We start from the raw sequence: 10,884 nt of genomic DNA on the forward strand, positions 1-10,884 counted from the left end.
GTCAGGGTGGCCGAGTGGTCTAAGGCGCCAGATTTAAGCTCTGGTTCTCGAAAGAGAGCGTGGGTTCGAACCCCACTCCTGACATTGCACTTTTTTTTACCACACTCTGCCAAGAAGCCAGGCTAGAAAGAGGTCTCAGAAACGGTGAGTCTTTTTTTTTTTCTTTGAAACCGTACACGGCCAACACCCTCTGTAGCAAAAAGTCTCCCCGCGAAGCGATGACGTCACGGAAGTCGCCCATTTCACCTGTAGCCATTGGATATAGCAGGAGGACGTATGTGAAATCTTTACGTTTTTTGCAGTATTATTCAATGACTATAGGGGAAATGGACGACTTCACGTCATGATGTCACGAGCTTCGCGAGGAGGCTTTCTGCTTAGAAGGTGTTGACACGATCACCACCTTGTCAATAACGGAGGGTCATACCTTGTTAAGGGTCATTCAAGTATTACATCAGCATCGATGGGGGTTCCGATTTGCTAACCTTTGACGAAAAGGGGGGTTTGGATGATGCTTACGTCATCAACCACCCTCTATGAAAAGGTGAAATATTCTTAATGGCATGTTATTCGGTGCGCCAAAAACGGAAAAACCTTTCGATGGTTATTGAGCACCTGAACTAAAATTTTTCCTATTCATAAGTTCCATTCAGAGCCACTTTAGTGATCTCTAAATGTTTCACGGATCCGTCAAGTGCTCTGGAAATGTGTCCGCGCCGCTTAAGTGCTCTGAAACTGTGCCATGCATTACTCAAGTGATCCGTAATTATTATGCCACGGGGGATGTTCTGGGAATGTTCCGCGGGTAACTTGAGGGATGTAGAACCGCACTGGGGGCCGCTTAAGTGTTCTGGAACTGTGTCGCGGGTTACTTAAGTAATCTTTGAATGTGAAAGTGATCTTTGAAGCCTACTTCAGTGATCTGAAAATGTGCCACGGGTCATTTAAGCGATTTGTAAATGTGCCGCTTAGTTCATTTTTACAAAATTAGGTTTGAGGGAGCAAGCCACATCAGATAACTTTCAGGGCCACATTTGGTCTGCGGGTAAAGGGTTTACCATATATGGCTTGAAGGGTGGGTCGCAATGAATTTCTTGAAGAGAATTTTTGAGTTCTTCCCCTTAATAGCATTGAAATTAACAGAAATTCATTATAATAACATATAAAGGTACTTACTTTCGAAATTTAAATTTAAATTTCTCTGCATGAAAAAAATTCTTTTTTTCGTCTGGGGGGAGGCGCACGAGCCCCCTATGCCCCCCTCCCGCGTACGTTTTTGATCCCACCAGTATGCGTTTGGAATTAGGGTAGGGAGCAGTGCTGACGAAATTTTGCTGCCGGGGGGTCAGAGTTTTGCTGATTTTGGGTGACAAGGGGGAGGGGGTCAAAAATGACTGAAAATTTGCTGACGTAATACTTGAACGGCTCTTTACAGCATGTAGTCAGATTCTTTTTGGCAATTTGCATCTTGTCTGGAGCCAAGTGACGCGTTTTCGCAACAACGAGAGGACCTTTGGTGATGATGTCATGCTCGACATAATGAGGCACACGATCGTTCATGTTTTCGGTCGAAACAGTCGTCAGTAAACAAGGTGGATCAGCAATAATTTTGCCAGATGAACTGAAGAAAGTCAAAGGATTGACTAGACGTCGTTGTTTACGAAATTTTCGCTCTTTTGTTTGATTGCAAATTTAGAGCCCGGTGCAGAAAAATAATTCCGTGACCCTCTATATACAATGGACTAAAAAAATCAGGAGTGTCACCAAAACATACTTGAAAACAGGAAACCAGGCCCGTCATTTCAACTTTTTCAGGGGGAGCAAAGAACATATACTCAATATATGTATATACAGTATACAGGGTGATTCCGAAAAGATGAGAAAAACTTTAAGACGTGATATGTACACACAAATACAAACAATGTCATCAAAGAATGCATGGTCTAAGGGTCTAACATGAAACGCAAACGCACTAGCGCGTTTTGAAACAGTCGCTCCGCAAACGCTAAAACGGCATTCCTGTTGAAATTTATCGGGAGAAAAAGAACGCCATGTATGCAGATGTAGCCTGGGAAAGAAGAAGAAACCGTATGCAAATCTGCGTCACAGTGAATAAAAGGCGCGGATGCCATCCCGTATGTTACAACTATTAGAACGCGGTTGCACGCTGGAATAACTTCACAGGGCTGGCACCTGCGCCTTCTATTCACTGTGACGCAGATTTGCATGCGATTTCTTCTTCCCCAGGTTACATTTGCATATGCATGGTGTTCTTTTTCTCCCAATAAATTTCAACAGGAATGCCGTTTTAGCGTTTGCGGAGCAGCCGTTTCGAAACGCGCTAGCGTGTATGCGTTTCGTGTTAGACCATGCATTCTTTGATAACAATTGTTTGTATTGGTGTGTACTATCACCTCTTAAAGTTTTTCTCATCTTTTCTGAATCACCCTGCATACGGAGTGCATAGCAAACAGGGGTATGGCATTTTAATAGCAAACCGTGGATCCTAGAGGCATTCTTCCAATTCAAAAAAGCTTCCTAATAACGTGTAGTATACAGATATACCATTCATGTTTCAAGGGGTTATATAGTTATTATAATACAAAACGGACTTTTTATACGGATACCCTGTCCTCAAAACCCAATAAGAAAGTTGTTTCCCAGTCTCTCCTAATTCCAACAAAAAAATCCATGCTTCTAAGTGCAATATTCGGTGAGATATTTGAATTCAGAAAATGGAAAAAAGTTGGGGGAAAAAACAACATAAACATGAGGGGGGAAGCATTTCCTGCATTAGTTTATGCGGTTTTGATATTTGAAAGAGGATATTGATATTTGAAAGAGGATATTGATATTTGAAAGAGGATATTGATATTTGAAAGAGGATATTGAATTCGAAAAACGGTGGACATTTTGGAAAAACACCGTTAAATGCTGGTAAAACGGTTTTTCCTCATTTTAGAGCTGTTTTTTCCCAATTTTCCACTGTTTTTGCAATTTAATTACTGTATCTCAGTAAATATTGCACTAAGAAACATGGGTTTTTTTTTTTTTGTTGGCATCAAAAGAGACAGGGCAACAACTTTTTAATTGGTTATTGGGGCACAAGGGGACTGCATAAAATGTTATTTTTTTAATTTTAGTAGCTATAACACCTCTAGAAATATGAATGACATATCTGAGTACTACACGTTATTTGAAAACTTCGTTAGTAACCCCCCATTTGCTATGTACCCTGCATATTTCACCTTGTTTGCCCATTTCTTTTGTATTTTTTAAAGCTACGGGGGAAAAGAGGCGATCACCCCCCTCTCCAACCCTCCAAATGACGGGCCTGCAAGAAACACTATCCTTCTCCTTTTATTTTGACAAATAGTTAAAATTTGAAATTTCGTGTAATTATTCAGTCCACAAATATATAACAATATTTCCAAGGACGTGGTGAAATGTGAGGAAATGGCTGATATACAGGGTGTTCTGTTAATGGATCGACAAACTTAGCGGGTTATTAGAAAACATCAAAAGGAACAAAAATTGCAAAGGAACATGGTGGAGGAAACGACGTTGAAAGGGTGAAAATCACGAAAAACGCATGCAGGTTTCGACGTCACGCTGGAACGACGAAAAGTACAATAATAACTACAAAAAGATTTATTTGATTAATTATTACAAGAGTTGTTGGAAGTGGCGGCCACTGACGTCATTGCACAGTCTACAACGACGTAAAAACGATTCACGGACGCACTCGAAGATACCAGGTATGCTTTTGATGTCTTCCGCAGTGACGACAATCCACTCTATGAGATCTTCCGGTGTGTCCACAGGCGTCAGATATGATGTACATTACGTCAGATATGGTGAGTGAACCCACGAACGCATTCAGCGATCAACTGACCTTTCGTCTCCTCTGGACTCAGAGCCTGCATGCGTTTTTCGCGATTTTCACCCTCTCAACGTGGTTTGCGACAGCATGTTCCATTGCAATTTTTGTTCCTCTCGATGCCTACTAACAACCCTCTGAGTTTTTCGGTCCATTAACAGAACACCCTGTATGAATCGAATAACTATAGTAAACCGTTTAAGCGGTTTTTAAAATTTCCCTGATCCGCATTATAACTGCCACAGAGGAAATCGCTGAACGTTCTAAAAATTGCCATCTACTTTCAAGGAGAATATTTTTTCCTGATTTTGTGCGATGATATTGCTTTACCCCGAAACCGAGAATGATAATAATTGAAAAACAACAAGATTGAGAAATACTCTATCCTTTTCCATTACCGTATTTTCCTGCGTATAATCCGCATGCGAAATTTGAAGAAAGAAAAAAACCCACGTGTATATATATATAATCCACGGCGGCGTATTTATCCGCAGGATTTTAATAATAATAATACTAACTGACCTTGTGTTTCGATAATCAATCCATTTATACGCTAATTAATGAAATTTATTTACGAAACAATATTATTTACATACAAAACATAATTTACAGTTCAATCAAAAACCTTCAAATTCAGACTCATCAGACAGGCTGATAACATTATTTTCCTGCAGATTGTCCGCAGCGGTAGATAATCCGCATTTTGTAATGTTTAACCACTTTTTTAACAGATAATCCGCAGATTATACGGAGGAAAATACGTACTTATTCTATTCGCATAATTCCTATACCACTCCGAAAGACGGGAAAAAAAACACCGCCTCTCTCCTTTGTTATCAAATTTTCAACAAATGGTGACGCCGCCCACTAGGAGTTAATCGATAGGTAGAGAGAGATGGAAACATGTTTGTCTATAAAAACAGCTTCAGCGCAGTAGCTGGGCTCGTCATTGCTGAAATGAGAAGGTGTAAGGAGCCGAGACACTTCGCGATTGCCGAAATTAAGCGCATCGAGTCAGACAAGATATTTTGTCATTGCCGAAATGAGAGGGCTTTAAGGAGCCGAGGCATTCATGATTGCCGAAATTAAGCGAATCAAGTTAGACGAGATATCTCGTCATTGCCTCTGTAAGGGTTAAATCTATTGGTTTCGATTATTGCTAGAATATACTTCTACAGCCCCGTTGCACCTGCCTACAACTGTCAACTTGCGGAGTCAGGCTGGTCGAGTGGTCAGGGGCAGGGCCGTAACTAAGATTTTTGCCGCCCGGGGAAAACATCATTTTGCCGCCTGCACAACTTTAAAATTCGATAATTTTGTAATGGTATTCTTTCTTGCCACCTAAAACTGCCGCCCGGAGCAGTAACCTCCCCCCCCCCCGTCCTCCTCTAGTTACAGGCTTGGTTTAAGGCACTAAGTCTTAAGGTTTGAGGTCCGGTTCTCGAAAGAGAGCGTGGGTTAGAACTCCACTCCTGACATGATATCATCAAAAGATTGCTACTCTGCCATTTATAAAGCGAATTATTAAAATTTCAAAAAACCTCTTTAAGGGTTAATACATTACTTAATGGAAATCGTGTGAAATCTCAATCCAAAAACTGAGCATTAACGTGACTTTTAGCCATGGCCCCCACACCCTGCATCAAGGTCCCTAGGCTGGGATTTTTGGCGGCCCCTAGAGCCAAATTTTCACCGGCCCCTTCATAATGAATTTGCAGTGTGAAGAAAAAACAAAAAAATGAGAAGAATCGTCCTGAGCCCCCAAGCTGGAGCCCTATCCACCCCACAATTGTGGGGGCCATGCTTTTATATATAGTTCGCAATGTTATAAGTTTCTCCTCTCTTGTGCAGGGCCAACTTAAGAGCATCGTGGGCTCCCGGGCCAAGTGTTTTTCGGAAGCCCTACTTCGCAAATTCTCGAAAAATTCAACTATCTCTCATTTTTCTGAGGCCCCCTTTTCTCTTGAAGCCCCCCAGGCCGTTCCCGGGTAGGCCCATGCGTTAAGACGGCACTGCTTTTGTGTCATTATTTTCATAAAGATCTTCAACTGTGCAATTAAGGGCTTTTAAAGTTCTAGGATTTTGTACCTGATGGTTAATGCGGGGAAAAAATTGTACGTTAAAAATAATGTACAACTTGATCATTTTTTGGGGGGTTTTCCTTTCCTCCTGAGGCTCTTAACACGTGCTTAATTTTGCTTATCCGGCCCAGCTTGCGGGTCATTTTTTGTTCAGTAATATTATAGGCGCCGTAAAAGAACTTAATTAGTTCTTCGAGGACCAATTTTTGACAAATGTATGAAAAATGTATGGTCAAAATGTATGACAAAATCTCTCTAAACATTATTCTGGTAGATATCATAGGCATAAACGTGTATAGGACCCATTGGCCCGAGCCCGACCCAATATTTGCCACCATCTCTTCATAATATACTATATTGGGTTTGAGCCTCTCCCCAATATTTTTGAGCCTTTCAATATTTCTGATAATAATACCTCTGATAGGCGAGAGGGTCTTTTTGTGTGTGTGTTCATTGGCATTCAATGTGTTCAGTTATTTTATTTCTTTTACGCCATTTAGATTCACCTTCAGGGGTGCAATTTTCATTAAAAAAAATTAATTGTGTGTTCCAGTTATAAAATTCTCCGGAGTTCGTGCACCGTTAGTATTGATGAACTGACTACTAATTTGAAAGATAGATGGCAGCAGTAATATTTTAAGAATGTAATGCCTTTACTCTTAATGCATCTTTGGCCTTTATTAGGGTTAGCTGTTTCGAAAACTGAGAAAGGAGTACGCCTACCGAGGAGGTTATTCTTTCCTCCACGTACGCCTACGTAGAACCCGTTGTATATGAAGTCGTCTTACGCCTACGCGTGCACCCTTCATGACGTCATTTTCCCCACTTTCCGCAACAGATGGCGCCACTTTTCTTTAAAAAAAGGGAAAACACTACCACCACAATAATTTTCCCAACTATAACCGCTATATATCTTATTACAGAAATTTTATAAATCCGGTTATTATGCATAATCATCGGCTATTGCGCAAGTGCTGTTGTGGTGGGTTGGTAAGATATGGAGTCAAAGATTGGAAGAATTCAGGGTGCATGGGCTATTATGCATAATTACCAACCATTTCTGTAAGTTAATAAATTTTGTTTTTCACATTTACCGGTGATTATGTGGATCCCTATCTCGTACTTGTAAGTATGATAAATCATCAATAAATTATTTAAATTTACCGGAAATTTTGCTCCAATTTCAGCATCACTGATCGAATTCATCAGTGATGTTGTTTATATTTAAAAACATTGATAAATCTGAAGAAAATATGCAATTTTATGCATTCTTTATGCATTTATGTGCATTAATATTGAAAAAGTTCAAAATTTGTGCAAATGCATATGCACGATTGCATTTGCGCATAATCCGGATTCCAGTTATTAAAATCGAACTTCAACAGAGAGAGGAACAAACATTAATGATATAGTAGATGTTTGCTAAGTAGCACTGTCATAATCTGCAAAACTTAATACGTCGTTCCTACAGTTGTGAAGCTTATTTATTAGTGTTACCGTCCAATTGGTTAATTTTTTTTCCGCTTCAGAATTTCAGACCAGGCGGAAAGGGGCACAGACATTAAGGGCCGTTCAAGTATTAAGTCAGCAGATTTTTAGCCATATTTGAGCGCCCCCCCCCCCCCGTTGACAGCAAAATTTTGTCAGCACTGCCCCCTTCCCACCTCCTAACGCATATTGGTGGGATCAGAAACATGAAGGAAAGAATAACTCCATAATGTAATAAGAGGAAGAGTTATTCTTTCCTCCGTGGATCAGAAACGTACGCGGGAGGGGGTACAGGGGGTCGTGCACCTCCAAAAAGACGAAAAAAAATTTTTTTTAATGCAGAAAATATTGTAAAAAAATTGAAATTTCGAAAGAGAAAATATCTTTATATGTATAATCATAATCTTATAATCAATTTGTTAATTTCAAAATTTGTAATTTTCAAATTTTGCTATTTGAAGGGTAAGAACTCAAAATTTCTCTTTAAGAATTTCATTGTGACCTACCCTTTAAGCCATATATGATAAACCCTTGACCCCATAGGCGGAGATTGACTTGGAAGTCTGGGGGGGGGCACGATGATGATGATGTCAGCTCATATATACATTAGATAAGTCGACTCCACCATCGACGTACTGCCCCCCACGCCCCCCCCCGTATCTCCGCCCATGCTTGACCCGTGGACCAAATATGACCCTGAAGGTTATCTGATGGGGCTTCTCCCCTCAAACCTAATATTGTAAAAATGTAATAAGCGGCACATTTACAAATCGCTTAAATGACCCGTGGAACAATTCCAGAACATTTGAGTGGCCCGTGGCACATTATCAGAGCACTGAAGTAGGCCTCAAAAATCACTTTCACATTCAAAGACACACTTATGTGACACAATTCCAGAACGCTTAAACGATCCGTGGTACATTAAGGGATCCCTTGAGTGACACGTGGCACAGTTTTAGAGCACTTAAGCGGCCCCCAGTGCGGTTCTACATCACTCAAGTTACCCGCGGAACATTCCCAGATTACTCAAGTGATCCGTGGCATAATAATTACGGTGGCATGGCACATTTCCAGAGCACTTGACGGATCCGTGAAACATTTAGAGATCACTAAAGTGGCTCTAAAGGGGACTTATCAATAGGGAAAATATTAGTTCAGGTGCCCAATAACTATCGAAAGGGTTTTTCCGTTTTTGGCGCACCGAATAACATGCCATTAAGAATATTTCACATTTTCATAAAGGGTGGTTGATGACGTAAGCATCATACAAACCCCCCTCCCCCCCCCCGTCATCAAAAGTCAGCAAATCGGAAAGTCCCTCCCCCCCCCAATTGCAGCAAAAAAAAAAATTAAAAATAACGGATTAACGAGATCCGTCTCCAACCCCCCCCCCTCGCTTTTAATGAATGGTGTCCACCCTTCTGGTCAGTTTTAATACTTCGCCTGGAGCAAGGAGGAATATTCTTTCTATACCCTCAGAAGTTTTCTTCATCTTTTGGGAGTGTTATTTTTGCCGGAGGAGTCAGCATTTAGTGTTGTTGCATCCTGTTTTCTTTACTTCTGAATAGAATAGGTAACCCCCCCCCCCCTCACCAGTACAAGGCATCTGCTGTTGGTGGGAAAACAATGGTACATTATTCTCAACATTATTCATTATTCTTCATTATTCGCAACAAATGGATGTTGCGGTTTTTTTCTTTCACAGCTGAGCGGTTTTCACGACTGTTTTTTTATGTTATCCTGGGGCAAGCTGGGCCATGGTTAGAATAGCATCTACCCTGCTTGAAAGGCAAATTTGATTCGTCTGGGAATTTCCAGGGCATTGGTCAAAGAGTGTAAAAATGTGTGTGTGTGTGTGTGTGGGCAGGGGGAGGGGTTAACAAACTCAAACACTCATGCCAATGAAGAAATATATGTTTCAGGGGGGGGGGGGGAATCTTCTGAAAAAAAGAATGATTTCAGAAACCGGAAAGGAAGAAAAAAGGAGGAATTTCCTAAAACGTAGGAGGACGCTTGAAATGACAACAAAAAAGAGGACCGTGTACTCCGGTAACCCTACCTACCTTAGGTTACCTTTGCAAACATGGCTGTTCTCCCGAAAAGTTGTAGATCGGTGAAACTGAGGCCACGTGGCCCCCTTGCGGTCCTGGGATATTCTAAGGGGACCACGGGTGAAAATCAGATGAAGGGAAGTCACGACAAGTGGTGAAGGGAGTCACGGAGAACGGTGAAGAATTTGAGCTTTCAAGTCAAATGTGGTAGGAGAAAATGTAACCACTTTTCAGAATCCAGCAGAGCATTTCTATAGAACCAGGGTCATCTTAACCTATGAGCCTATTTAGGCACAGCCCTTAGCCGATAAAAAAATAAAATTTGTATATTCGTGTTTCTGGCATGCGGCTGACGATATCAAATTAGTACTTTTACAAGGTGACTGAGAGAGAATCACTCGCTTTTAAAATTTTGTATTTCTTAAAAATTAAAAACACAGAATATAGAATAAGTAACATGTGAATATATAGGGAGAAAATGTGTCTACGTTTTATGAAAATTTTTTTGGATGATCCATTTCCGGTGTAGAATCATTTTGAAACCGGGTGATTCTTTCTTAATCACCCTGTATACGAAAATCACCATACACCTCGCTACACTTCCATCTTGCATAAGGTACATCAAAAGACAAAGTAAATAGTTATAGATATTAAAAAAATGAATATCTTCGGAAGTCAATATCGTAATATAATTAAAATCGAAACAAGCGTTCCAAAAGGTGCTTTCGGGACAGCACATTTACTGGCAAAAAATCGGATTGTCCCGGTATGCATTGCAGCCTATGTATGAGTCGCCGATAAATTTTTTGGTCAAAAGGGGGTCGCGCTTTAGAAAGTTTACGCACCATTGGCCTAGGGCGATAATGGGAGCACTCAAGTGGGCGATGTTGGGAACAACCTAACTCTCAAACATTTCGGCCTTCACCCTCGGAATCGAATCGCAACCCAAGAAACAAACTACACCAAAATGTAGCCTGTTACGGTCGCTATCACTGCCTCAAATGATATAATGCTATCACTTGAACTTTATTGATTATGCTAAAAGTAATGAAATGTGTTGATCTCATCGTACACGAAAATAAGAAAAAATATAGCGCGTTGTTTAGTTATCAGTCAGTTTTCAAAAGTTTGATAGACACGAAAATTTCATATTAAAAATAAAAAAAATCGTCTAATTAAGGGTATATCTGAGAAATTATAATCTTAGAATTCAAAAAGTCTGAGAAAAAAAAGTGACATTGAAGTCGGTGAGAACGAACTGGTTTCCATCTAGTATATTTATTTTATGAGACCTATGTCGCGATGTTGATGAAGCTGACCTTGTCCAAAACTGGTATCCTTCGCCTACTCTGTCTCGAACATCTATAGACGTAAAAGAGTTCAT

General features: G+C 40.5%; 1 non-coding gene across 1 annotated transcript; it reads left to right on the top strand.

Moving 5' to 3' along the window:
* On the top strand, positions 1–84 carry TRNAL-UAA (transfer RNA leucine (anticodon UAA)). The gene has a single exon. It is a non-coding gene; the product is annotated as a tRNA-Leu (tRNA).
* Positions 85–10,884: the final 10,800 nt, after the last annotated feature.

The sequence above is a fragment of the Pholcus phalangioides genome, unplaced genomic scaffold (genome assembly GCF_987345545.1).
Source record: "Pholcus phalangioides strain wild (caught in Gottingen) unplaced genomic scaffold, Ppha-v1.0 ptg000039l_1, whole genome shotgun sequence".
NCBI classification, from domain to species: domain Eukaryota; kingdom Metazoa; phylum Arthropoda; class Arachnida; order Araneae; family Pholcidae; genus Pholcus; species Pholcus phalangioides.